This window comes from Panthera pardus, unplaced genomic scaffold (assembly GCF_024362965.1).
Source record: "Panthera pardus isolate Hobbes unplaced genomic scaffold, ASM2436296v1 HiC_scaffold_2, whole genome shotgun sequence".
In the NCBI taxonomy this organism is placed as follows: Eukaryota; Metazoa; Chordata; class Mammalia; order Carnivora; family Felidae; genus Panthera; species Panthera pardus.
In genome coordinates this window covers 134,175,650-134,201,016 of record NW_026526765.1, presented here as the reverse complement: position 1 = coordinate 134,201,016, position 25,367 = coordinate 134,175,650, and the positions used below count along the sequence as shown (strand labels likewise).

Here is a 25,367-nt window from a genome sequence, read left to right as displayed (position 1 = left end):
CAGCAGCGACAAAGCCAGGTGCCAGGCAGCCCGCCAGAAAACGCAGTCCAGTGACCACAGCCTCTTTCAAGAGTCGGGGAGGACAGTCATACATGTCTAAGAGACATTCTTTGTTCGGAGACAAGATCTGGTGACCCATGAGTAAAATCTCTTAAGGAATGGACTTACAACAAGATAGGTAGGTTTTTAGAATAAAGACAGGACCGAAAGATCATCTCCGAACTTTTCTCCAGTCACATTTCCTCCATCAAAACTAGCTTCTCTCCTGTTCCTCAAACAGCTCCTAAGGACTTTCCGAGGCCTCCAATTCCTTTCAGGGGTCAAACACTCAAAAACCAGAGGCTCCTTCACAGAAGCTAAGGATAATTCACCCTTAGGAAATTAGCTTGATTGGTTATGTCTGTATTTGAGGACAGGGCGGTGCATTTCTTTCGTTGGAAAAAAGTTTTGTTAACAAAAAGACAACAAAAAATAATCCAGTCTAGGTTGTTTTCTGTATAGATTCCACCAACATTATCATCAGAGAAACTGAAGATAAAAAAAGATTATTTCCATCTCCGTTAAAATTATAATACCCTTCTCATTAAGGTGTCTGGAAAATGACAAGATGGCTCTTACAAGTGAAGTTTTTATTTGTGCTACTCCCTTGCACACGGGTTTATAAGTGCTGGTATTGTATTTCCTATACAAAGAGACGGAGGTTATTAACCGTGTGAATCCAGGCTGGGCTCCTGTTACATGTTTGTATACTGGATTCCCTCTCTTTATTTTCTTACGAAACCAGAGCTCCACAACCTACCTCTCCCAATCACCATCACCCCCCACCACCAGAAATTGCTTCTTCTGCACTGAAGTATGAAACCTACTGGTTACTCTTATTTGGCATCTGTGATCAGACACATTGTATTTGAGTTCTTAGATACAACACAGATGAAACAAACAGCCACAATAGGAACTTAAGCAGCCAACTAGCAACCTGGTGAGTGAGTACTCTCCTTACAAATAAAAGTTACCAACCAGAAATTTTTACAACTTGCTCCCTATAGCTAGGAAAAATAAACAGGCTTGAAAGATGAACAGAATCCTACGGCCGTGATGCCGGAACAAGTCCACAGAAATAATCCAGTTTTCCGTTTCTTTCCCAGAAGGTGTCTTGCTCTATATCTGCCTTTATCAGAGGCAGGACCAGGACCAGGCTCAGGGGTTCTGACTGGGGTGGAGGGAGAATGGGGCGCCTGGCCATCTGGTCATTTATACTGATATCAAAGAGAAAACTCCTAGCAGAAACTCACATGAAACTAGTAATTGCATAAGATGGTAAAGAGTTCTACCAGGCACCTAAAGATGTAAATATTTATTAGTTATGCATACATTTTTGAAACTAGAAAAGGGATTTTTCAAAGATTTCCAAAGCAAAGATCTACTTCACAAGCTCCAAAATATTTTCCAAGATGTTCCCACTATCAACTGACATTCTCTGACAGAGGCCTAGAAAATGAGCTAACTCCACAGCTCACAAGCAGCTTGCTTGGGTGTGAACCAGGCACACACAATGTCACAGCCAGTCTCGAGTGCCACATCCCTTGTGGTTCCTCCCATCAGAAGCCAGTATCTCTGACTGCCAGTTGGAAACCTTTTCCAGAATTTTCATTCCAGAGAGATTTCTCTAAGAGCTGTGCTTCCAACCCCCCTTTCCAACATTCTATCCCTGGATCAGGTATACAAATCTAGGCTCTGTATTTAAGCTGGAGAAGGAATAAAGAGTAAAAACACTGTCAAAATACTTATTCCACTGAGCCTCCACACCACCTCCCCGCCCCTCTTGAAAGTTACAACCTGCAGGAAATAATCCCGGTTCAAAGTAGAGTGTTTTAATCTGCATTAATGACCTTTGAAAGCATGAGTTTGGGAAGGCCTCTGAGATTCAAGCAGTGAGACTTTCCACACAGAATGCATGGAATTTGTAAGCCAAGGTGCTTCTGTGAAGGACTCTGTGCTAGAAGTGAACGAATACTCGTGGCACTTGAGCAACAGATTCAAATTCAATCATCTCGGCAGGCTTTCACCTCCACTTCCAAATAGCTGTGGGCTCTCTGGGCTTGTGTTCAGCTGCCTAATGTAGCATGAGGGGATGGCTTCTCTCTGAATCCAAGGCTCCATCTTGGCCTGTCCTCCCCTCCCCCCAAGTAAGGTATTGTCTCTCATGGGGGCAGACACAGGAGACCAGTCCTTTTCTTCCTAGCCTTTTCTTTAAACATGAGAATATGCAAACATATGCCAAATTAGGCATACTCTGTGGTGAAAATTCCCACAAATAAATAATAAATCTTCCTCATATTGCTCAAAGAAGAAAAGGCACGGTAACCAGGTTCCCTAAAAGTTCCTCCCCCACATCCCCACCTTACCTTCAAATACAAAGATAAATGAGATTTTTTTTTTTTTAACGTTTATTTATTTTTGAGACAGAGAGAGACAGAGCATGAACGGGGGAGGGGCAGAGAGAGAGGGAGACACAGAATCGGAAGCAGGCTCCAGGCTCTGAGCCATCAGCCCAGAGCCCGACGCGGGGCTCGAACTCACAGACCGCGAGATCGTGACCTGAGCTGAAGTCGGACACTCAACCGACTGAGCCACCCAGGCGCCCCAAAGATAAATGAGATTTTTAAGAGAATTCATTTTTAATTGCTTATTCCTAGTGAGTGATTTCAAACACCAGGTCGATCTGGGGCTACGATTCTGTACAGCTGAGTATTGCTTCCCATGTATACTTTTAGCATGTAAAGGCTGCCATTTTAATTGGTATTCAGAGGTCTGCCAATGTGCAGACCCAAGCAGTTCAATTATTTTGCCCAACTGGGAAAGTGAGTTATCTAGAAACAAATGGGAATGACAGATTAAAAGGCTATCCTTGCTAATACTTTCAAATTGGGCTAAAGTTAGTTATACCCTGTTGAGTCCTTCCACTTAGGACGAACAATGCAGCAAAGCATGGCGAGACGGACTGCTTGGGCCTCTAATCTTAGCTGTGACATTTCCTGTCTCATGTTCTACCATCAATAGTGACCTACTTGCTATAACCATGTGATTTCCCAACTGGGGCTTTTGATGCTCACACATGGGAAACACAATTATTTTTATATTTAGCACAAAGTGTAGCCGTGAAACATTTCAAATGATTTTCAGTTCAACATATCCACACGAATCTTATTTTGCGGTAATCTTTTGTTTTGTTTTGTTTTGTGTTTTGCTTTGTCTTTTGGAAACAACAGTTACGACACATTAAAAACAAAGCTTTCACTCCCCCCACCCCTTTTTTAAAAAGCAAACAGTGCACACGCTCCATTAGGTCAGTATCCGATAAATTGAAAACTAGCAAAAAGTGAAAGAATCATGTCCTCGTTATCTCAGCTGAAGAACTGGGCACACATGACTCTTGTTGAGAGTGATAGGGAACAACACTGCTGGTATTAGGTTTGAAATCCTTAGCAAAATGAAAATAACTTATTAGTGGTAAGTAAAGAGGAGACAGAAACTAGCACTCAGAAGTGGAACAGAAGGATACAAAAGACACAACCACAGGATTTTTTACGTAAAACTGCAGATAAAACTAAAAACTCACCAGAACACAACACAGAGTAGGATTGCAAATACCTAGCAAGAAAGCCTTCCCATGCCACAAAATATGTCTGAGAGCCACTCAGGACAGCTGATTTACCAGGCAAAAGTCAAGCCATCACACATAGTTTTCAAAATTAAGAAGACGGCCCTCAATAAAAATCTATGTCTGTCTGTATGCATGTAACACAGCAAACGACTGTTCACAATTTTAAACCTTGTTAACTTCGATCCGCAAACCGTAACGACGTGAACAGAGGGGTCCCACACTCTACTGAAGAGAACTTGCTCCATGTCACGTGTGAATAAGCACATTCCCAAAAGTTAACCAAACCCCCAAAACAGATGTCAGGAGCCTGCAGTATACCTATCTCGGTGACTCTCCCAAACTCTGTGGCTACACCAGCTCAGAAGCAGCTGCTTTTGTGAATCATAAAGGACCTTTCAAAGCACAGGGTGTTCACACATGGAAAAGCACATGTTCTCTGCCTCTGCCAAAGAAGCTTCACTGCCGCCCCCCTCCAAGTACTTGGGAAATGTTCCAGCAATATGTGTGTACCCATTATGGATTCCTTCTCATTGCTACTGCGTGTGCTATACATTTTCTGTAACCTCATGCTGTTTCCCACCCACACAGCTTAGAAAGAAAGAAAGAAAGAGAAAAAAAAAAAAAAGAAACAAAGCCTTTGTTGAGCCATAAAAGGGCCAATCTACTGTATATGAAAACTACCCTGTCAAAAGCCATCTCTCAAGAGTTTATGTAGACCATGAACCTGCCTAATTTAAATAATGATATGTTGGCCCAGCCCTTTAATTACCCATCTCATTGCCACCTGGATCTTGATGGGCTCTTCCCCAATCACACACCCAAATCTACCTAGGTTATAAAGTGAGGAAGAAACGGCTCCCCTCCAGGACACACAGGAGGAAGGTACCATGTGAACAACATCGAAGTATCCTTTTCCATTTCCTCCCTCTTCGGTGTTTTACTGACTTGTCTCTGTTGCAAGACATAAAAACAATCTGGAAGAACTAGACTTAAAAATTACTCTCAAATATAGATGTGTTCTCACCATAACATTTAGATCTGCTTCTGGAAGTCTGATACGGGGAGTTTAGCTGAGAAGTGTATTTCATAGTAACGGCTCCAACAGGTTTTTGTGATAGCGGGAAGCCCAGAAGGCAGGAAACAGCACCACGCTGGTTTAGACTGATTCCCCGAGTGGAGAGCGATGCCGTGGTTGGCGAGGTCACCTGAGGAAAGATCTGGGGAAGGTGAGCAGGTAGGAGGGGGACGTGAAGCTCCTGTCAAAGGTGAGATGATGATTTGTTTGGTTGAGTGGTAAAGTCACACTGGAGGCCTCAGAAAATAATGGTTCACAGCGCACTCAACAAATGACACAGCAACCCACAGAACGACAGGGAAAGGAAAACACAGAAGCACATATTTTAGTTGAGAGGGTCCCGAGCTGAAAGCCAGAGAGAAAAGCAGCTTCAGAGGAAGGCACTGATTCACTTCTGTCAGTCTCTTCCAAATTAACATGGGAGGTAAAGCTATTTTTCAATTTGCACCTTCATAATTACCTCAGAATAATTAAGAACACAGTTCTAGGAATACATTATTTTAGTAGATACGTGAGTTCAAGTGAAAAATTATGTGTAAGCAGAGAAAACAATTTTGTTTTAGTGAATTTGCCACTGCAAATTATCATGCAATTATAAGTCTTCCAATTTACAATTGAGCTTTATATGTACACCTCCATTTTTTAAGGGTTTATGTCTAACACTAAAGGAGGTTGCATCCTTAAAACTATAATCAAAATAAAAACCGAAGTTAAGAGTATTACTCAAATCTCCGTCTTCGACCAAGCTCTCTTAAAACCTTTCTGTAATATTATCGTAGTAAGTCTACCTTCTCTCCAAAGAATTCTGATATCTATATCTTATTTTGCCCTCACAGAGAGACTGAGAGAAAAGTAGATTTTGTTGTTTCCAGATTTTATATGAAAAAAGCTACAGTGCATGCACTCAGCTCATTGACAACTGTCATCCATCTTTAGCCCTAGTGTGGGAGATAAAGGCAGATTATGGATCATTAGAGGTCAAAACTTCTAAATATTCCTTTCTTTATTAACTTAGTCGCTTGATTTTCCATTCGCTTTATAAACACAGCTAAGATCTCTGCCCTCGTGGAACTTCTATTCTAAGTGGGGGTGGGGGAGCGGACAGGCAAAACCAAGTAGACAGGCAAATTATTTAAGATTATGGCAAATACCATAGAGGACACAAAAACGGAGCAGAAACAGAGGATTGGAGGGTGGGGGATCCCCTAAGGAGATCAGATGGGATGGTCCTGAGAGGTCACTGTGAAGGGGAGCCCTGAATGGAAAGAATGGAACCACAGTAGCTAAGGATGTGTGATCCAAGCAGACGAAACAGATGCAGAGTCAGGGGTGAGAATGAGACCAGCTTATGAGACAAACAACAAGGAAGCTAGTGTGGCTGGAAAACTAGTGAGGGCAAGCGAGGAAGTAATAAGGTCAGAGAGATGGGCAGGGCCCGATCACTTAAGGCCGTACAGGCAATGGTAGTCTTCTAACACAAAGAGAAGCCATGGAGGGCCGGGAAGGGACATGGGCAGATGAACTGAAGTCTAAATCCTAGCTTAACCACTCAGTGGCTATGTGAGCTAAAAGCAAGTTACTGGCTCCTCTCGGATGCTAAGTTCCTAATTTATAAAAGGGCACTCAATAAATCATAGCCATTTACCATCATCGATAATCATTATTATTAATGCTGTGATATGTAAATAAAGTTGGTAAAAAATGTTTACATTCAAGTAGACTGATACTGCAAAAAAATATATCCAAAATACAGAATTCTTACGAAATGAGCAAATCGTTTTAATCTTTTTTTTTATTCAGTAAAGATCATATACTCATCGAGGACAAATAGACATAAATTAGTACATTTGAATCATTAGGGTTTATTGTGATTCTAATCAGAATAATTATTGATCTTGGCTCATTTCTCTGTCCTTAATTAGTCTGCATTGTGGCTTTTCTCTCCCTGTCAACCTAGCCTAGCCATTTTGTGTCCAGATGTGTATAGTATTTCAGTGGTACCTACCAGCCACACAGTAGTCATAAATGGAATTTCATGGTTACTTTCCAAGTCACAATGTATACTAGACACAGTTGCTTGCCAACATCTACTGCCCCCTCACTCCCATACACAGACTTCTTTCTTACTAACAGAATCCCAGTTTTGTTCACATTCACCTGCCCCCTCTCTCAAGCAATGATGGAGAATATCCTGCTAGTGATGGATGTACAGATGGGGCATGTGATCCTGTTCTGATCAATGAGATAAGAAGACAGGTCTTCTCAGACACTTCTTAGTAATATTTTCGTCTCCTTCAAAAGGAGATTGTACAAGGGGGCGGTCCATTTTCTGTGCTCTAGATATTGTCATGCCCACGAGTACCATCTGAACAACTGCAGCCATCCTGCCAAGAAGATAAGACCCAGGCTTAGAGGGAAGTGGTCTCTAAGGATGACAGTGGCAGGGAGGTGCAAGGGACCTGTATCCTTGATGATGTAAATGGGCCACTGAATCAACCAATCCTGCTGCCTGCCCTACTTCTCACACGAGCTAATACACTTCCTTCCCGCATAGGTCGGTTGGAGTTGGAGTCTTGTGCCGTGTGCGGAAGGGTTTCCTAGCAAGTGGACCACATCACCTTCACACGGACATTTCCGTTTGGAAGCATCCCTCGTTTCTTTGTCTCTGGGAAGGTCTAGGAATGGAACGAGGACTTCTGACTCTAGCTCAGTGCACTCCAAAGTTCTGGATATGGGGTGACCCAGCATTGTAATTTACAATACTGGAACGGTCACCGGGAAAAGGCCAAGGGGAAAACACCCCGGAAGTCACAACAGGAAGATGGCGCTTTGGTATAAGTAGCTGGTGCCGAATGGTCTATCTCTGGCTTTCCGTTTATAAACTTTGCCTTTCAGCTTTCGCCTGCCTAGTTGACATGTTTTTCCCTGAAGGCCTCAGTGAAGCACACCCCTCATTTGGCTTTTGTTTCATAAGGCTTCCACTTCTGAGCTCTTATCCAACTATAAGAATTTCAACAGGGACCACGTAAGATCTAGCACAGATCCCACGCACCGGGCAGATGCTAAGGAAACCGACGTAGCGTCACACTCTCCTGGGACAAGAGGATTAAGGGGCAGAAACGCTCTGCAGAAGAGGTGCAGGTTTATGATTTGTTGTCAGGAGACAGACCCGCCTAGAAAGGAAGGGGGGAATATAATCATAATAGGGCACTGGCTATTTTTGCTTCAGCCATGTAGAGTTAGTTTGAAAGTGAAACTATCAGGGACCGGTAAAATAAAATATCCATCTTGCAAAAAAAGCCTAGATGCTTACTGACTGTAGAGGGAAGGGTCGGACTGCGATTATTGGCAGTGGAGTGGCCGGTGGGGGTTGGGAATGAGGTAAAATAAAAGTTCACATAAATGTCTAATGGTTCACAATAAGCAAAATGCAGTACGGCTTGAAACCAAATTAGCCATTCTGGTCTAATAAGTATTTTTTCTTTAAGAAAAATTATGGAATTATAAATTTAGCCCATAATGGAGAACAGAAAATATAAGGCACATAGGTTTTATAATTTTGTAGAGTATTTGAGAGATATTACTTATCAAATGGGGTGAACATTGTAACGGGTGAAAATTTGCTAAGAGGCCATAATTAAAACAGAATAGCAAATGGTGCCTTAGCTCTTGAAAGGGTCACCATCAGGATGCCACTTAATGTCTTCATTACTGATCTGCGGCGAAAATGGAATTTCGTTCAATATAAGGACGGTGTCTAATTGTGCGATGTTGTCAAGGGCTGGAAAGTGGTAGAAAAATATCTGCGGAGGTTAGAAACAACACAACTTAAGTAGGTAGATCAGAGTAAAACAACCTGAAACACCCGAAATAAAAATGAGGTAAAATCAATGGAGGAGAGGAAACCAAACACTGCGATCCTTCCAAAGGGAAAGCCAAAAGGGACCAGTGTTGGTGTTAGCTAGAAGGCAGTGACCCAGCCTCAAAAGGAAACGGTCCATGGTCGGTTAGAACAACAGATGAAGAACTTATCAGCGGAAGAGGCGCCAGCGCACATGTCCTGTCTGTAAAGACATCAGGGCAGCCCAGTCCTTCTTTTCCCTATTCAGTGTCTACCTGTTCTGGTCTCTGTAGAAAGAGAGACCCTAGATTGCATCCCCTAGATTGCAATGAATATGTCTATTGCTGGCAGAGGCTTGTGATCTTGTTTCCTAACAATACAAAAAGTGAGCAGGAGGCAGTAAGGGTGATTAAGCAGGTAAGGGGTGGGGGTGGTGGGGTGTCCCTGGCAAGTATGGGTAAGGCTGGTGAAAACTGAGGTTTTGCGAGATGAATTCCTTTCTCACTAGGTAAGGCCATCAGAGCATGTATTATCCCAGAGAGGAGAAGTCGCATTACTGGGATCATCTCCTTAGCATCAGAAAGACACATTGGACTCCTCTAGGAAAGTCCTCTGGAAATGGTCAAAAATGCAGTTTCTCCTGCAGGGAAAAGGTTCGTGGGAACAATGATTATCATAGAGCTTTATAAAATAGAGTTTGTACCTGAACAGGAAGGATGGAGAATGTCCCTTTCCAGAGAGGAAAACGTGAGTGGAGGGTGGGACTAAATGAAAGAGAAAAGTCGAAATCACGGAGACCTAGAAGGTGAAGGATGAGAACTTTCTGGCTGTGAGAACCTCAGTTTATGTAACACAGTCACAAAGTATTAAGAGGAAGTTTTGGTATACGGGATGCTGAAATGCAGGTCTGAGAAAATGCCAAAGCAAAGAACCACAGGGAGAGCCTCCACCGGCTGCAGCGAAGGGCACGGGCAAGGGGTTCCACAGACGTTTGCCACCCCCCCTCATATAGACACCCTCAAACCCTGCTAGCCTGCAGCACCTAGATGAAAGAAGCTTTGAGACATGCAGGGGCAAGTGCTCCTGACTTAAAAGGTCCAAAAGAAATCAGTGAGTCCATGACCTAATCTAGGATTGCTCATCTTCTCTGTTGCCTTTAATAATATTTAGATGTAATCACCCAATTTTCTAATGGGATTTTCTTGGCAGGTAGGAGAAGAAAGCACCTATGTTAAGTGAGGCTTAACCTCCCAGATGAGACAGAAAACAAGGGTCCTTGATCTCTTGCAGTCATTTGAAGTGCATTAAGATCTCACCTAAAAGGGCGATGCTAAGGCCCTGACCCCAGGCAGTTACGCTTCCTTTTGCTGCCCCATAAACTCCACCTGGACACGCGGTCCGTGCAGCAGTTCAGCAACCCACTCTGAGGTAAGCACGTACCTAAGTCATCAGATGACATCATAAGCACAATTGTGCAGGGGATCATTCTTGAATGAAAGGAGATTTAGAGATGAAAAACATTTATAAAAGTCTCGGCAATACAAATCTGCTGGGATTATTATTTTTTAAAAAGCCTCACTTCACAAATGTCAAGGTTGCCCATTATGCTGAGCTTTGGTTGGCAGCGGCCTGTAGGCCCAGCAACCACCTGGTTCCTCCACGGCGCCCAGACCTCCGTGGCCAAAAGTAGCTGGTTGGCTGCCCTGGAAGGCAAGAGGGACCAAGCCGTGTGAGACTTGAAAAGATGTGCGTGGTCAGGCTGCCCCAAGTCTCCAAGTGGGGCCCGTGAGTTAGCTGCTTGCTCAAGATAGGACACAAGGAGTGTGAGAACACAAAAGGTACCAGGGGCCGTGGCCTAGACTAGTGGAAGGAGGGTGGAGATGGGGGGCATTTCTGAACAAGTCACAACAAGGAGGCAGTGACAAGAGGAAGAAAAGCCAGGAATGAAGAGGAGGGGATATAAAGACGAAAGGGCAGGAACGGATGGCAGCTACATGAAGCATTGAGATTGGGGCCAACGCCGGAACTCTGGCACTGGGATTCAATTATCACTGCCATTTAAACTGGTGGTGAGAGGTGCCTGGGTGGCCCAGTCAGTTAAGCGTCCGACTTCGGCTCAGGTCATGATCTCACGGCTTGGGAGTTCGAGCCCCGTGTCGGGCTTTGTGCTGACAGCTCAGGCTGGAGCCTGCTTTGGATTCTGTGTTTCCTTCTCTTTCTGTCCCTCTCCTGCTCGTGCTCTCTTTGTCTCTCAAAAATAAACATTAAATAAATACACTGGCGGTGAGTATACGCGTGCACATCCTTCAGAAGGCTTGCAAGTGTTCACCTGTAATTCTCTGTGGCCCTCTAGCATACCTGGCAACTATTTCTTAAATACCCTTTCTTGAGAAACTGGAAGGTGAGAGGCCCTGCCCTCCAGGGGCTGCTGGCCTGGAGGGAGTGCGGCTACAAGAGGGAAAGGTCCTGCTGACAGCATACAACCAGCCCAAAGAGGAACACGGAGAAGCTTCCCAAAGGCGCTAATGCTTGAACTGCAATGTGGAGTTAGTTAAGTAGAAAGGAGGTGCCACCCATGATAGGTACTCAGTCACTGTTTGTCAATTAATTTCAGTTCGTTCTGATTTGTAATGATTACCTGGAAAATCGTTCAAGGGCTAGGAGTTCGTTCTTATCCCCACTGTTTTTATTATGTCGATGAAAAAGATAAACCTGTCCATTTTCGAGTCTAGGGATATAATCCAAAAAAAAAATACTAGACCATACCTTTGGCTGAGATGGGGAGTACACTTATAGTTTTTCTAATTAGGAGACATCTTCTTGGTCTACTTGTCTCATAGCAAAAAGTTTTAAAAGCTTTTGAAAAGATCACGTTTGGGGCGCCTGGGTGGCTTGGTCGGTTAAGCGTCCGACTTCAGCTCAGGGCATGATCTCACAGTCCGTGAGTTCGAGCCCCGCGTCGGGCTCTGTGCTGACAGCTCAGAGCCTGGAGCCTGTTTCAGATTCTGTGTCTCCCTCTCTCTCTGCCCCTCCCCTGTTCATGCTCTGTCTCTCTCTGTCTTAAAAATAAATAAACGTTAAAAAAATTAAAAAAAAAAAAAAAAAAAAAAAAGAAAAGATCACGTTTTGCTCACTTGAAATATGTGTGTATATTTTAGCATAAACTACCCTTGGCAGCTGCTAACATAATTGGATGGCTACGCCTTGCAAAAGCTTGATTTCTTTTTAATCAAATTTTTAGAATCATACTGGGTTTTTTGCCAGTGCTGCAATAGTGAGCAATAAATACATCATTAGATCAATGGTGTTCTGATGATGGATTACTCCAAAGATACTTCCAGCCAAGAAAACTAAGCCCATAGTCTCATTGTGCAAAGATGAATAAAATATTGTTTAAAACACAGATACACAGTTAACATAACAAGGAAGAAAACACTGCAAAATAGAACACAACAGCCATGGGTTTATAATGTAGCAATATTGATCACGGATTTTCCTAAGTACTCTAGAGCAGCCATGCTATTATATATGCCTCTGATTAGACCCAGAGATGAGAAGGAAAAAGTTATAAAAAAGGAAACTAACAGAGGAAGGCCTGCTGCTATAATAAATTATTTAAAGCAAGCAGGGCGAGCGGGTTGTGAAGACAATATAAAACAGAATCAATGCCCCCAAGAAACCCCAAACCATCAGCACCTCTATAAATTTCTCACCATTCTGTCTGGCATGTTCCTGGGGCTTCTTCTTTCCCAGCACCCTCCCCATCCCATCCCACCCCTACCCTTCACATTTTGTCTGTTCATTTCTGAGAACTTAACATTTGTTTTTCTTCTGTAACCTAGGATGCTGTCTTCAGTTCTATTTCTCATCTTCTATTAGAAGAGTGTCTGCAAGGCCACAGATGAACGCATCTGTCACTTCAATTATCTTGATCTTAAATTTCCTGTGGAAACAATAAGCTGGTAATATCTAACATGATACTTACAACATGACTTTGACATTACTCTTCTCTTCCTTTTTTCTTACCATTGTTGTAGTTAAATCCACAAAGCGAAAGCTAGAGTAAAACTTACATAGCTCCATCAGTATTCTGTATGAGGACGTGTCTAGGACCAAAAATCTAAAGTAAAGGTAAGAACTTGGTAAGGGTATGTTGGGGGAAAAAGAGTCAAAATGGCTATAATTCAAGTATTAGGAGATGTTAAAAGGGCAGATTGACTTGAAAAGTAAATACTTTATAGGTAGATTTTGCCATGGGAATAGAGGTGGGGAAAGAAGGGTGAAAAAACTAGAAAAGTCGCCAAATTCCTTTTGCAAAAAAAAAAAAAAGAAAAAAAAAAGAATTGTTGCTTAGAAGCTTGCAGTGACCTATGGCCCAGTTTCAAGAAAAGTAGCATTCTACCATAGTTTTTTGAAGTAGGCATAAATCCCATTGTACAATCAGGCTGGGATTATAACTTAGGCTTTTAAAATGTTCTGGGTCCCATTCATCATGCAGAAGCTGGGCAAATGAAATATAAACAATTCTATTCTGCCAGCATAAAAACATTACTAGCAGCATAATAGGACTCATAAGCAAATGGAAACGTCTAAAATATGAGTCCAAAGAATTCTACATATAGGCTTTGCTGCCATCGTGCTCTGTGACCTTTAGCAAATTATTTGCCATTCTGGGTCAAGCCTGGCTGGTTAAGGTTAGGGTCATTGAACCAAGTATCACATATGGTGGTTAACTTTATAAAGAAAACTGTCCCAAGGTCACATTCACTATACAAATAAATTTGAAGAAAGAGGTAAAAAAAATTATAGACGATATGAATGACTAAGCATAATCCTGTCATATTACCAGGATGCTAAAGAAAAAATAATTCAAATGCAAGGCCAATTTCTCAGTTATTGGTGTTATCTTTGAATGGGAAAGACAGGATCTAAATATTACCAGCCTTTTGTGGCTGCTGTTTGCTCATCTGGAAAAGAATCATCGTACTCAAAGGATTGTTAAGATAAGTGACCTATAAACATTTCTGCCAAGTGCTCCTTTAAATGGGAATTGCTCTGTGAAAGTCCCAGTAATGATCCAGTGGCCTGGAACAATCCAAGTTCAGTGTCCCAGCCTATCCATGTCCTTTTGTCATCAGGCAAGTAAATATCCCAGGCACTTCTGAACTCTGAGAAGTCAATAGGTTTTCCTAAGTACACGGATGGTAGAATGAGGGAAGGGCAACAACCTCTGATAGATCCATTCTCTTTAAAACCTTATCTAGAAGTTTTAGGGGCGCCTGGGTGGCTCAGTCTGTTGAGCATCTGACTTCGGCTCAGGTCATGATCTCGCAGTTTGTGAGTTCCTAGCCCCGCACTGGGCTCTGTGCTGACAGCTCAGAGCCTGGAGCCTGCTTCTGATTCTGGGTCTCCCTCTCTGTCTGCCCCTCCCCCACTCACACTCTGTCTCTCTCTCAAAAAAAATAAATAAACATTAAAAAAAAAAAACCTTATATAGAAGTTTTAAATTGAGAATTGTGCCAGTCTGAAATGGGAGAATGACTTTTTTTTTATTTAAAAAAATTTTTTTTAAATGTTTATTTATTTTTGAGATGAGAGTGAGACAGAGCATGAGTGGGGGAGGGCCAGAGAGAGGGAGACCCAGAATCGGAAGCAGGCTCCAGGCTCTGAGCTGTCAGCACAGAGCCCGATGCGGGGCTTGAAGCACGAACCGTGAGAACATGACCTGAGCCGAAGTCAGACGCCCAACCGACTGAGCCACCCAGGAGCCCCAAGAATAGACTCTTAATGTGTATCAAACTGTACATCAAAAGGGAATTGGCAGTAATTAATAAGTCCAAATTCACACTGATTTGAGAAGAGAAGTTATTAGCAATCAGTTTTCAACCCATCACTCTATGATGCTGAAAAAAATCTATCCAATTAATTGGACAGCTTGAAATACTTCTAAGATGAGTTTCAGAAAACGAGAATGTTTGGGCCGCTGGGTAGGTGACCCGGACTCTCCCTTGAGCAAGAGGCAGATCAGCTACAGCTTCCTAAGGAGATCCTTGATCTTGTGTCAGTCTGTACTAGTCCTACTGAGGTTCTAATCCCCAAGTGCCGATTGGCTTTAGAATCAAAGGTGGCTCCCAAGGACCGGGATTCTTTTACCGTCCAGGGAGAAATGTCCAACAATGTGAGTTATGACTGGCAAAGTCCCCTTGGAGCACCCCAGGAACCCACTTGACTTTGAATATAGACTGGAGGAACTAAGACTGGAGGGGTCTTAAATTACCTTGCTTCTCCAGAGAGACTTCCTTAGAATTGGGGCTAACCTAGAGGAGAGATAGCTGAGGATTCTAAACACTCCTGAATACAGGACAAAAGGTGCCATTGTTGAGGACAGAGTATTAGAGTGTTGCCTATAAATTTCACAAGGCTGGTAAATGCCACCTGGAAATATCAGAACAATTACTTGTTAAATGACCTCACAGACTAGGGTCATTCTGTTATATCATAAATACCATGCCAGTGTTTCTTAAAATACGGTGAGGGGATCCCTGACGTCAGAATCACTCGAGGAGAGGGGGTGCTTGTTCAAAATACAGATAACTGAACCCCACCCCACACTCCTGAATCAAATCTTAGAGAACAGAGTTCAGCCCACAAACTGAATTTCTAAGTTGATTCAGATCATCCATATCAAGGCAGGAGAATTATTTTGTTTTTGTAGTGCATGAGAAACTTAAAAGACACTCACAGATTTGAGATATGTATATTTTCTGCAAAATGTTTTAAGTACCATAAAAATAAAAACAATACTTCTTGTGATGAGTTCTTAAGAACCATGCCAGTTTATTCTGCCCACATTAATAATAAACACCATTCTTAAAATGTAATTATGAGCATAAAATTATTGGCAAAAATATCAATTAGCCTTCTCAAAACTATGCCTTTATTTTGTTACCAAAAGTAATTACGTTATTAAGGAAATTTATAGTTTTTTTAAGTATCAGTCACTTAGCTGCAGGAACTTATTAAGCTGTTTTACTCCTCCCATACCCTTTTAGTCATCAGAATTTTTGTGATAAAGGTTTTTTATTATTTCTTCAACTATAAATTGTGAACCACTGCAACCAGTGATTAGGCTGAATATGAATTTATATCCAGGTTATAAATTCCTAAAAACATGTTTCATTAGAATTACTAAGCCAGTCTTAACTCTGGTAGATTAAATAGCCTCTGCAATAAAGCTCTGTTTACGTCTATTAAGGATTTTTTTTTTTTTTTTGGTGCAAAACAATTCAGTTTTAATGCATTCTCTTAAGAAGCAAAAGAAAACAGTTCCTGATATACATGCCAGTGAAAAGCAGTAAACCAGTGTTGCATGGTAATGTGACAAACACATTTCTTTTCTACAGGAATTTTTTTTTTCCTCTTATAAACTCTCTTTCCCCAAACCACGACTGTAATTATTTCACAAAATGTAGTTTGCCATTCCCGAAGAGTCAAACACTCCTTTTCTCCCTCACCAAAATCACAAGTTCAGGCTGAATACAGAATGAAAATAGAACTTGAGAGGCAGTCTTTGTTTGTAGCATGTTGTTCCTACTAAGGGTTGCCCCCTACCCACACTCCACCCTAGTGATCCAAATGAAGTGACTTAAGCGTACATACTATGTTTTAACAGATGGGCCGGCTGGCGGCTGGCTGCTGGGCTGTAAAACAGGAACTCAGAATCTGCACCGAGTGGTATTGAACTAAATGCTCGTAAAGTTCATGGACATACACTGACCCAGACAGACCAAGCAGATTCAGACATGCATACACACACACACACACACACACACACACACACACACACACACACACTGATCATACACTCCATAGATCAGAGCGTCCATCTCTCCACCCAGGGCAAGTTCAAGGCTGTTTCCCCCCCCATATATTTCTATCTCATTCACCCATCAATTTTACACACACACGCACATCTACATATGCATATTCAAGCATGAATAGTTATATATCTCAACGTTCTGGTATATTTTCAAAGACAATTTTTCCCCCAAATTGTGTTTCCAAGTCTCTAGTACACTCCGGAAGCTCTCATTCACATCAAATAAGAATGACAAGGAAATATTACATTTAATTCTATCTGGTCCACACATAATATAAAGGACATGGATGCAACTGCCCTCAGAAAAACCAGCTGCTTTTAACCCTTATCATTAAAACAGAGAAAAAATATCCCAGACTGGGTCACAAACGAAGTGTCAAATTTAACCTTGAATCCTCTGTTGTCAGTTCCTGTCACAACTTCATCACGTAAAACACACACCAACCGACCAGCCTGGTGGTCCCTTTCACGGTTTCGTCTTGGATTCTCCCAGGCTCCCTGCACTGGGACAGACAGCAGCTCCCCGCCTGGTCCTAACGAAGTCTTTCCGACACACCTTGCAGGTGATGTGGAGGTCCGAGCACCTCGTGAGGGATGCGGATACAAGTGCTAATAGAAAGTAATTACTTTACCAAAGTTTAATATCCATGCTGTCAATTCCTTTCAGGAATTGCAAAGCACTGAAGCCCCTGTTACAGAACCTAGATGGTCGCTTAAGTTCTCTGACCGCTCAAGACCCACCCCGAACACGATGGTCCCTGGTTCAGGCTACGGATAGGACACTGTCGCGCCGCACCGCCTCTGGCGCTGGTTAATTTTTCAGAAACCCGTCCGCAAGCCATCTAGGAACTGTTGCCCGTACACGACAGGGCACCGAGGCCGCCCCCAGCGCGCGTGTCGTCGCCGCAGAGGGCCAAGGGACGCGTCCCCAGGCCCCACCTAATGATGGCAATTACAACATGCCAAGTTCGTGAGAACGCAGAGCCGCGTCCCGGACCGAGTTGCGACTCTCCGAAACAAGTTCGGGAGTGGGGATACTAGCAAGGAGTAAATCCCGCCTGGCCCTGACCTCCCCACAGCCGCCAAGCTAGGACCGACGCACCGACGCCCGCCAGGACCCGTCCAGTCCCCCCGCTCGCCGAACAGCGCCAAGAGGAGCCGCTCGCCTTGCGCGCGGCCACTCACCCTCCTCGCCGAGTCCCGATCACAAACCGACGCCCCTGCAGAGGGTCCTGAATCCCAAGTTGCCCCGAACCGGCGACCGTTCTGGCCCTAGCGGACCCGGCACACTGGTTCGGGAAGGCACCTCCGAGGGAGCACGACAAGCCCGGCGGGCGCCCCGGCTCAGCAGCCGCCCGAACGCGTTGACAATTCGTGGACCAGCTTAGCGAATGAGGCGGACCGCGGAGCTGAGGCTACCCGGCTCTGGAGGGAGGCGGGGCCGCGCGGCGGGCGGGGCGGAGCCAGCCCTGGGCCAGCCCGGCGGGGCGGGGCGCCTTCCGCGCGTGACTGGCGGAGCCCGCAGCCAATTGCGGCGACTCCGGGAATCCGGGCGGCCGCGGGCAGTGCCGAGCGCCCGGCTCCGCCCCGCTGCCGCCGTCCAATCGCCCGCGGCTGAGGGCTGGATCTGAGACGCGCTGGCGGCGGGGAAGTTGGCTGCGGTGGGGTGCCTGGGCTGCGGGCTGGTGCTGTCGGGGTAGCTGCCCCGCGACCCGGGCGCCTCGGGAGGGAAGTGGCGGCCCCGGAAGGCCCCTGCCTTAGAGAGGTCTGGGGCCGTCCAGAGCCCCAAGAGCCGCAGCGTGTCGGCGCGCTGTGAAGCGAGAAGCCCAGCCGCAGCGCGGACCGACTCCGGATTGACAACGCCCACACCTGGTGTCCGCGGGAGGCGCCGAACTTGGCGTCCCCAAAGGAGCCCCAGCGAGGAAACCGAGACCCAAAGAGGGTGAGTCCCGGGCCGCCTCACCCAGTCACCTTTGGAGGCCCGGGCCCGGAACTGGGAGCTCCGGGCTCCCTGGAAAAGGTTCTGGTTGCGGTTTGGTGGTTATCTTCAAAACAAAACTCCGACTCTGCGGACCTCCTGGAAAGTTCATTACACGTCCCCTCCTCAGCCGTGCTTTCATACCAACAGCAGCAGCAGGAGGGAAGCCTACCGGCACCTAGGCCCCCTTCCCGGCCCAAAGTGCCTGAGGCGCTTGGGCAGAGCCCGGGGGCGAAAGGGAGGCTCGGACGCTAGACGGCGCCGGAGGCCTCGATACCCAACCTAGGGTCGGCTGCTCTGTCGGGGGACTTCCGTAGCATGGCTCCTGCTGCTGTTGTTCCTTGGGTCCGCCAGAGGGCCAGGGCCGCCCAATCCTCGCGAGCAGGAACGCCTCCAAGCGAGCCACAAGTGCCCCCAATGAACGCTGTCGTCCCCTGCTCCTTCGGATGTTCCTGGACCGAGCTCAGACACCTCCCTAGCGGCGGGCACCGGAGGATCCTGAGCTTTCTGGTCGGTCGCAGCTCAGTAGCCCCTCTGAGTAGGCTCTGTGGGCTCTGCCCTTCCTGGCCGGCCCGGTCACTTCTGCTCCTTTTGTTGGCAGGGATGCCCTTCACCCTGTGTTTAAGCCCTTACCTTGGCTGAAGTATACACATACACGGAGCTGTAGGTATAGAGTCAAAAAGCAACGGGGTTGGGTGTTGCTTTCCAGGCTGAGGCCTAGAATGTTAGCAAGCTGTAGACCCATAGCTTTGGGTGCTGAGCGGCCAATGGTTGCCTGGAACTGCACCTGGCATAGGTAGGCACTCAAACCGTGTTAGTAAAATGAACTTATGCGTAGTAGGAAAAGGGCCAAGCTTTCTGGTGCCCTGACACCTTCATCACTGACCATTGGCTCCCTCAGATTTACAAGTCCTGAAGGTTTTAGTTTCTTGTGCATGAGGGAGTATGGACCATTACAGGTGTTATTTCGGTAGCTGCTTGACCCTCCTGATGAGGGTCATTGGCAAGAAGGAAGGCAAAAGGCCTGTAGCTGGAAAGGAATTGAAATGGCCACTCCAGCAGGGAAGGCTACAGCTCTGAGGTGGGCTCTCTGGCCTGGTTTGAGTTTCAACTTGTGTCTATTCAGCTCCCTGTCTCAGCAGGGAAAGGTCCCTAAGACAGGTTGTCAAGCAAGAAAATCAGGCTCTGGACAGTCCTTAGTAGGCCTTAAAAACCTATTTGGATTGCAGAAATTACTCATTTAGTGAATCAAAGGACTGGTGTAGCCAAGGGAGTCCAACCCATTCCATGGTAAGCAGTTGTTTACCATACTGCTGACTGGCTTGAGAGAATGGCCTTTGCCCACAAGGAATGAACTGTAGACCAAGTGAATGGAATATACACCAGATCTCTGCCTAGGTTGGGGTTGGAAGATAAGGGGAAAAGTATATTTCCTTGGATTCCTTACCCCACCCCCCAACTCCTGTCTATAACTAGAGGAAAAGTTTGCCAACAGTGTTTATCATGTTAACACCCTGTGAAGGTTTTTCACAGATGCTAGTGATTATTTTAAAAATCACCTTGGTAATAGGAGCTAAACATTGGCTGTTGACTGTACATGCTATAGTATTTGTGTTAGATGATGAAACAAGGAGATAGGAAGTTTCTTTTTAGGAAATAATAACTAGATGGGTGACTTCCATGTCCTGATTTCCAGGGTTTTCCATCTCTTTGTTCCATACAGACATAATTGCCATGGGTTTTCAGACAAGTAACTGGTTTAATTTTCCTTTATAGAGTGGATGGCATTTAGAGACAGCACATCTAGACTACATTCGTATTTCCATACCATCTTCTGTTGTAATTGGTGTTTGATAAGAGTTTGTCACTCTGACACAGACTTAATCCTTTGGCTGTCATTCTCCCAGTGATCTCTTGAGTTTGGGCTGTCCCCGTATTCTACAAGGGAAAAAAATGAGATTTACTTGCATAAGAACTCATTGTAGTCCTATCTGTATGAAATAAACAGAAAACCAGGGAAATCTAGACACAGAAGACACTTGCTTAGTACTAACCTATTTCAGTGAAGACAATGTCTTTCCTTCAAAAGGATGAAGAAGTTTGTGGAATGGCTTGGGAATGAGAAGACTGAGTTGAGGCCATGGAAGCTGGGCTGGTCCTTTTGTGGATGGTGAGCAAATTTCCCTTCAGGCACTGTCACCCATCTCTGACACTGAAACAACATTTTGGAGCCTTGTAAATTTCAGCAGGATGTGACTGATAGGAGCCCTGGGTTCTAATCTGAGCTGTGAGTGCTCCTGGCAGTCACTTAACCTCTGTTTACCCCTGCTTCCTCTCCATAAAACAGCAGTGGCAGAATTGACCCACTCTGTTTAGCGGCTTAAGGGGGACACTGTGACAGCGGTTAAAAAGCACTGCCAGTTCATGCCATTTATAGCAGTAGTGATTGTTGAAAAGGAGAACAAAATGATGTTGAAACAGGAAAACAGTGTGGTCTGAACAGTTCCTCTCTACACTTGGAATTTCTCTTCATTTTAATCTCGTTGGATTATTGTCCTTTTATTCCATAAATGGAAATGATGGAAAAGGGTCCTCACAGTCCTTGTTCTTTGATTACCTTGTTCTTTGATTGTCCTTGTTCTTTGTTTTGGGAGCTTTGCTCAACTGAATAGTGTTTTTCCCTGTTTTCCGTTTCCACCACCTCTCTCATCATGTATTCACTTTGAAAATTATTCAGAAATTGAACAGGCTGAGCTAAAGACCTTAGCAAAGAAATGCAATCAGAAGCAGCAGATTCTAATACCAGCCATGCCATAGGTTCGTTCTAGGACTACAGGCAAGCCATTAACCTGAGTTTTCCAACTACAAAACAGCAATCCTTCTGATTAATTTCACAGAAAGAAGAGATAACTCATGATAAAGCACTCTGAAATATTAATTCCCCTAGAGAGGACAAAATATCTCGTAGGTGATTTTGCAAACTCAAGTATGGTGTTAGTTTGTCTGCAACTAGGAGCTATTTTTTGTAACAGAGAGATTGCTCTGGCACAATGTCTGCAGCCAGGGTGATACCACCCACAAAACAATGATATCTCATGTGTTTAAATGATAATGCAGGCACCCCCTGTCAAAGTTCTATTGCCTCAGGTCCAACCAAGGAAAAATGTGATAACAGAAATGTGTGGGAAAGGGAAGCCTCTGTTGTACACAAACTTGGGATTTCCTCATGCATGCCCTGGAAAAAAATCTACACTGAACTTGTTAAAAGTGGATGTCACCATGTGAGGACAACTCTGATGAAAGGCTAGAATGATCTAAGGAAGATGGCCTGGTACATAAAACTACACACATTGGTCAGAAGGCCACCAGAAGAGATTAAAAAATACCGTTAATTTTAAAACTTCAGAATGAGTAACACTGAGGAATTTGGAAAGGGAGGGTCATGTACTCAAGAAGGAAAAACAGACTCCCAACCTAAGTTAAAAATAAGAACAGCAGGGTGTTCTGAGAAACAGGACAAACAGTATGGGCTGAAGAAACATGATCGACTGAAGGTTTTATTTCCTTTCCGTTGCTTCCTAACTTTGAGACCTCGGACAAGGTGCTTAGCTTCTCTGAGATAATTGGGGTGGCGGTGAAGAATGTTGAGTTTTTTCTGCTTAGCTTATTAGGAATCTCAAGCAAGAATCTCTGTGTAACTCTTAGCACAGGGCTGGGCTCATAGTGGTCCTTCTGCTGATAATAACAATGCCTCATATTTATTGACACTCACTATGTGTCCTGCGCTGTTCCATACTTTTCCATCTAATTACTCACTGGATGCTCACAATCAGCCCCTAACGTTGCTACTGTCTCTCCTTCCTCAGAGTTGCTATCTATGTGGAAGGACCGTTCTAAGATTTATATTCTTCTATGGACTAAAAGTCAGAAGCCTCTTTTAGTAATAGTATTTGCGACTAGCATTGCCTGTTTTCCTACGGAAAGGGCTAATCCAGTCTTGCCTGGTACCTCAATTAGGCTGCATTGAGCACTTGGTAACATACAAGAAAGCGAGTGACAGATTCAGAATTCGGGACAAAAATGGCCACAGAAAACAAATAGTGCTTCAAAACTCCAAACCACTTCCAGGTCTACGACTATAACCTCCTCAGTTTGGGCTTCCAGACAGTGTGCTCATCATCTGGATTTGGGGTTTAATGAAAGTTAGTTCCCTTGAGGCAGCCATGTGGGAACAGTAACTGGCTAAAGAAGGAAAAGAATGGATTATCCTTAAGAAATGAATTGTATCATTAGTTATTATGAATGCCCCAAATTATGACAGATTCATGTGTAAGTATGCCAGGGAAGAGTAGCCGTGAGCTATAATACACACAATCGTTTATTACCCAAGAGAATTTAGGTGCTAATGTGGCTGGTTTTGCATCTGTGAGATTCTGAAACCCACAAAGGATTCCAAGATATAAAGCCAAATAAACCATAATACAGAGGGAAATGATTTTGATTATGTAACATTTATATATAGCATTTCATTTTACATTTTCAAATTGCTTTTCAGTCATTGGTTTATTCTTCATAGCACACCTGGGGAGTATATCCATGCTGTTATCCTCTGTTCACAGCCGAGGCAACTGAGACTGAAGGCAAAGTGTTTTGTCCAAGCGCACAACAGGGGCAGGGTGAGAAATCATGTATTTATTCAATCACGGGTCTATTCAGCACCTCTCCTTGGCAAGGTACCACAGTGTGTGGGGTACTGTATACGTGGTCCCTGACGTGCAGGGAGTCTGCTGGGGCAGTAAGCGTTTTGTGGATGGTGTCTCCAGGAGTGCTCTAGCCAGCAAGGACCAGGGTTTAGAGGAGGAGAAGGTGAGTCCCCTCACATTCCTGGAGACAGTGGCATTTGAGACCCTTGAGAGATGGGTAGAATTTTGGCAAAGAGAGGCTGAGGGTGGTGTGAATGCCAGAGCAAGGAAGGTGGGCACATTCAAGGTGTATTGGAGAATGTTTGACCACAGCAGGACGTTTGTCAAAAAAGGGCTGGTGAGGAGAAAGCAGATTTTCCAGCACACTGAATGCCCGGCTAAATATATAGATTTTAGCCTGTGGGCAATGAGAGCTCGACTCCTCTCTGACTTCTTCCATTCCCTCATTATTCTAACACGCACTGAGTGCTAATATACACTTAGTCTCCAGATGTTTTCTCATACACTGGCTTTTCTAACCTTCACAGCATTCCAACGAGATACATATTATTTTTCCTCCTTCAGTGGATGAGAAAACTAATGCATTTGGAAATTCAGACTTGCCCACCATTATGGAGCTCATAACTGACAGATGTGGAATTTGGAAGTAGGACTTTTGACTTCCTCATAGGTGTTTGTGGGAAGAAGGGTGCAGATTCTGGACATTGTATTCACAATGCTCATCTAATAATATGCCCTCCACCCTGGCTCAATGTCTTTCCAGAAAGGAAAAGTAAATGGAAGAAAAATAAAATTAATTTCTTAGCATGTAATTTATTTTATTTCTAAAGTCAGCTGCAGGTCAGTAAGAAAGACAAAGACAAATTGTGCTCTACGATTGATAACAAATGTCTGCATTTTGATAACTTTAGTGTTGTCAGTATCTTTAATATATTCGGATCTCAGCTTAGTGTTTCCACTAAGCCAGAATCTCTCTCTGGAGTTGGTCAATTCGGTCCCTAATCCTTTCCCCTTAGCATGCAACCCAACCCGTTTATTGTAGTGCCCTATGAGGTCTCCATCTCAGCTTGAATTTCGCCCATTAAGAAATAGCTTTTTCTCTTCAGATACAGGCTACTAATTAGCATTTTTACTGTTTAATCGTCTGGGCTAAAATACAAGTGAGAGAAGTATTATTGTTAATCCAAAAATGCTTAGAAAGGAAACCGATTGCTTATTTAAATCTTCCTATAAAGAAATAAAGAGATGCCCTCAAGGGGTGGGTGAGATGAGAAAACTTAGGTGACATAAAAATGAAAACTGAAAATTTTAACATTTGTGAAATAGGGCACTTCTCATTGATCTGGTATTATGGAAGAGTGGGTTTTTTTGTTTTGTTTTTTGTTTGGAAAATTCCTGTCTGTGATCAGTCAGAGAAGTCTTCCTCTAGAGCAAATACCTAAATACCTGCAACAAATGACAGGCCACTGTTGACCCTATATGTGAAGAAAAACAGGAAACCACTAAAACGGAATTATTTCAAAATCCTAAATCTAATGCGTAACATTCTCCTTGTCTCTCAACCCTCTAGTGCCTTGTTTGGCTTTGCCCGGATTGTATTTTATGCCCCGGGTTATAGAGAGATCCACAAATAAGTGGTTAAGTGTTTTTCCATGTTTTTTTGTTTGTTTATTTCTTAAAGAAGTTGAAAGAAAGTAAAGTTAACATGTAAGGATCGTTAAATTTCATCTAAGATCTTAAGGATTCTATGTGAAAGATAAAGAAAACAAGCCCTGGACCAGAAAACTGTATCTGATTTCTCTTCTCTCTTAAAATGCCATAACTTTTTCCTGTGCTTTGTAGGAGAGCAATGGGCTGGGACAAGGTGGTCTCGGTTTCACTGAGGAAAGTGATAAAACTAATCCATGTTGTCTTGGCTTCTAGATTTGCAAAGCAGGGATGCTTACCTTGAGATACAGAGAAAACAGAACTTTGAAAGACTCAGAGGAAATCATACAACTGATTGTAACCATTTGCATCTCTTTACAGAGGAAAAATCCACAATACATACATCTGGGGACTTTCCATATTGATGGAAGAAAGTGTTCAGGATACCTAAGTGAATCCCATTGAAGGCATGTATTAGCATTAATTTCTCCTAACTATTAAAACTGAAGCTAATGTGGGTTCTTTCTCTTCTTAAGATGTGCCGCAAAAATGCTGAAACTCTCAAAGATGATTGAGGCCA

At 43.9% G+C, this 25,367-nt stretch overlaps 1 protein-coding gene and 2 long non-coding RNA genes across 4 annotated transcripts in view; 2 read left to right on the top strand and 1 right to left on the bottom strand.

Annotated features, from left to right (window-relative positions):
* MARCHF3 (membrane associated ring-CH-type finger 3) overlaps positions 1 to 17,879 on the bottom strand; it is a 148,417-nt gene extending 130,538 nt beyond the window's left edge. Inside the window, exon 1 of one of the 2 annotated variants that reach the window (XM_019422128.2) lies at positions 17,645 to 17,879. The gene's annotated coding sequence lies outside the window, so the exon portion shown is untranslated. The remainder of the gene's footprint in view (positions 1 to 17,644) is intronic. The other variant, XM_019422127.2, reaches the window with a different exon arrangement.
* Positions 9,800 to 12,572, top strand: LOC128778328 (uncharacterized). The gene is made up of 2 exons (XR_008423911.1): positions 9,800 to 10,008; positions 12,423 to 12,572. It is a non-coding gene; the product is annotated as an uncharacterized LOC128778328 (long non-coding RNA).
* Positions 17,880 to 18,069: 190 nt separating the features above from the next.
* LOC109250938 (uncharacterized) lies at positions 18,070 to 25,260 on the top strand. The gene is made up of 3 exons (XR_002073270.2): positions 18,070 to 18,401; positions 20,527 to 20,607; positions 25,169 to 25,260. It is a non-coding gene; the product is annotated as an uncharacterized LOC109250938 (long non-coding RNA).
* Positions 25,261 to 25,367: the final 107 nt, after the last annotated feature.